We start from the raw sequence: 3295 nt of genomic DNA on the forward strand, positions 1-3295 counted from the left end.
AGAAAACAGGGAGGAGAGATCCAGGAATTACTAACCTGAACTAATAAAATGGAATTTGATTTAATATTTACCTATGAGCATCTGGCTTTAAATAGAGTGACTGAAAAAGGACTGGACTGCTCTGTTTAAATATCACAATAAATTTAGTTTCCCTGCTGCTAAGTGGGAATAAGGGATTGTCCAACAAGAGCACAATTGTGTGTGTGTGTCCACCCAGTCTTTGGTTTGAATATACCTGATATGTACCTGTCGTGTGCCTGACCACTTAGTCTTTACACGTTTCTTTTGTTCAGAAATAGAAAAGAAGACATTACAAAGCTTGCCTTGTGTTCAAATTGCCAGTAAGTCTAGAGCTATGATTCAAACCAAATCTAATTCCAGCATCTTTCAACCATTGTATTGTACCTCTTTGGGAGTTTACCGAGATTGTAAGTTGTCCAGATATCTTATTACATTTATGCTGCTATAACAAAATACCATAGGTTAGGTTATTTATAAGTAATGAAAATTTATTTCACATAGTTCTAAAGGCTGAGAAGTCTAAGATCAAAAGTTCCAGCTGGTTTGGTGTCTGTCAAGGGCTGCTCTCATTCCAAGATGCCCTGTTACTATGACCTTTGGTGAGGAATGCTGTCTTCATGGAGGAAGGCAGAAGAGCAAAGGGAGGACTCTTTCCACCAAACACTTTTATAAGGGCAACAATATTATATTTACACACATATGATTCTACACATATAAACATCTCAAAAGAGAAGACATCATAGAGAGTAATCCAATTCATGAGGCATGACTTTCTCACCTCCTAAAGGCTACATCCCTTAATACTGCTGCATGGGGGATTTTAACCCAAATGTTACAGGGAACACAAACATTCAAATCATAGAACTAAGTAAAAAGAAGGAAGAGGTAAGGGAAAAGGGAAGTACTGGGGACTGATTTGGAACAAATTATATTCTATGCTTTTATAAGGATGTCAAAATTAACCCTAATATTTTACAACTGTAATAGACTAATAAAATTTTTTTAAATAAAGCAATTTTGAGCACCAAAATAAAATGTACAAAAGACAATAAAGTGTCAGAGGATCTCAAGGCATCTCTAGTCATATGGAAACTTTCAGGATATCCCAGAACCAAGACTTGGTGCCCAGATATGTTACGTGGACCATGCATTCTGTTGGTCTGCCAGTGTCTGCTGCAGGTCGGAGCTCTGGACTATGTATCCTGTGGAGAAGTTGCCTGGAGAAGCACTCAACAGATCACTGGGAAGGGAGCATGAGTCAAAACCCAAAGTTCAGTTTCTATTTTTGACCCAGTTAAAAAGAGGAAGAGGGTAGGGTGGGAACGTATGGACCTAATCTTGGTTCTATATAAGCTGTGTGTAGTGTTCAAGTTCATATGAGGAATTGAACTAACATCTAGATGGAGTTCATACTCTGATCATTTATTCTATGTTTCAGCATTTTAAAATCAATAGGATGAGAAATCATAGGCTTATTTAACATTGCCTTATCATTCTGTTTATTTCAGAAATGTTTGATAGAGTTGTTTGACTATTTTTGTTCTTCTCATTACAATATTTTTTTTCATCAAATAGATGTTCATCACTTTCCATTCTCTGAAAGACACTAGTGTAGTTTGTGCTCTTGTGCTCTGACCTTTGAAATAATTCACAGTTAAACTAGTGAATGCTATTCCCTCATTTTCCAACCTCAAAGCTAGCAAGTAACTGCTAGAATAGTCTGTGACCTATAAGGAAAGAATGCTAAAAAGCTTATAATTATTAGAGAATAATACTCTTTTCTGCAAAGCAACTGGACAGTGAACTTCTTGTTCTAGAGAAAGTAAATAATAGAAATAAAAACTGATTTCTATGTGCATTTTTGTATAATCCACAACTTAAGTTACACTTAAACTCAGGAATTATTTTATTGATCATATTTGACATATGCCTACTATGTGCTGGAGTCAAATATTCTCATTACAGAGACTCAAAATGAGTGAAGGTCTTACAGCCTAGAGGTAGACAAAAACATGTAAAAAAGACATTTAAATTCATGTTGGTTATTGAAACAACAAAACCATGTACACAATAATTGAGGAGGGAGTGTACAATTCCATGGGAATGACAAAAAAATATCCACAAGGTGAACATTCCTAATTACCGGTTCACATAGCACCATGAATCTATCTTTTACAGTACTGGTCACATGTGCAGTTCTCCATTTATCCAGTTGTAACTTGATGAGTTTCTGTCTTCCCCAATAATATCATTAATGTGAAATTTCTACTTGGGCTTGGAGCACCTCTGTTCCTGCCAACCACTAAATTCTCAATACAGCATAATGTTCTTTTAGTCAGCTTTTTTGTTTCTGGGATCAGAAGACCTGACAAGAACAATTTTAGAGGAGGAAAAGTTTGTCTATTGCTCATGGTTTCAGAGATCTAAGTCTTAGATGGAGGACTCCATTCTTCTGTGCCTGAGGTGTGGCAGAGTATCATCACAGAAGTGTGTGGCAGAGGAAAGTAGCTGGGGACATGGCAGCAGGAAGAAGAGAGGGAGAGAACTCCACTCAACAAAGACAAAATATACACCCCAAAGGCACCCCTCAATGCCCTACTTGCCTACAGTTACCACCCAGTTAATACACTGATTAGGTCAAGACTCTCATAACCTGATCATTTCACCTCTAAGCTTTCTTGCATTGTTTCACACATGAGCTTTTGAGGTCACCTCACATCTAAACCATAACAAAAGTATACAAAAGACTCTCAGTTACTTTTTATTGAATATTATTTAATATTTGTAGAAAAAGCATTCCTAAAGGAATATGTTATGATTCCTGAGTTGGCAGAGGAAGAGAACAAGGCCAGAAGAGGAGGGCATTTCAGGAAAAATGTGCAGGCAGTACATGCAAATGGACGGAGGCATTTGTGCTTGGTGCCAGGGTATAAAAACCTAACATGGGTTTTGTAAGGGAGCATGATAGAAAGCAAAAGGAAAAAAAAGTATGCAGGACACGAGAGATGTTTTGCTAAGCAATTTCAGCTTCTTCTCCTAGATATGCGATGGGGGGTCCACTAAAGCATTTTATGCAAATGAGAAACATGACTCAATCTTAAAAAGACCTATTTTTTTCAGTTCTGTGTTCATTAGGATTTTTAGTTTGCAAGGAACATAAGCTCATTCAAATTATTTGAGTGAGAGAGGTTTATTCTAAGAACACTCATGCAAGTTAGAGCAATGGAACTGTCAGTAATCAACCAGACAATATGGAGTCAAGTTGAACCTTGAC

The sequence above is a fragment of the Sciurus carolinensis genome, chromosome 6 (assembly GCF_902686445.1).
Source record: "Sciurus carolinensis chromosome 6, mSciCar1.2, whole genome shotgun sequence".
Classification (NCBI taxonomy): Eukaryota; Metazoa; Chordata; class Mammalia; order Rodentia; family Sciuridae; genus Sciurus; species Sciurus carolinensis.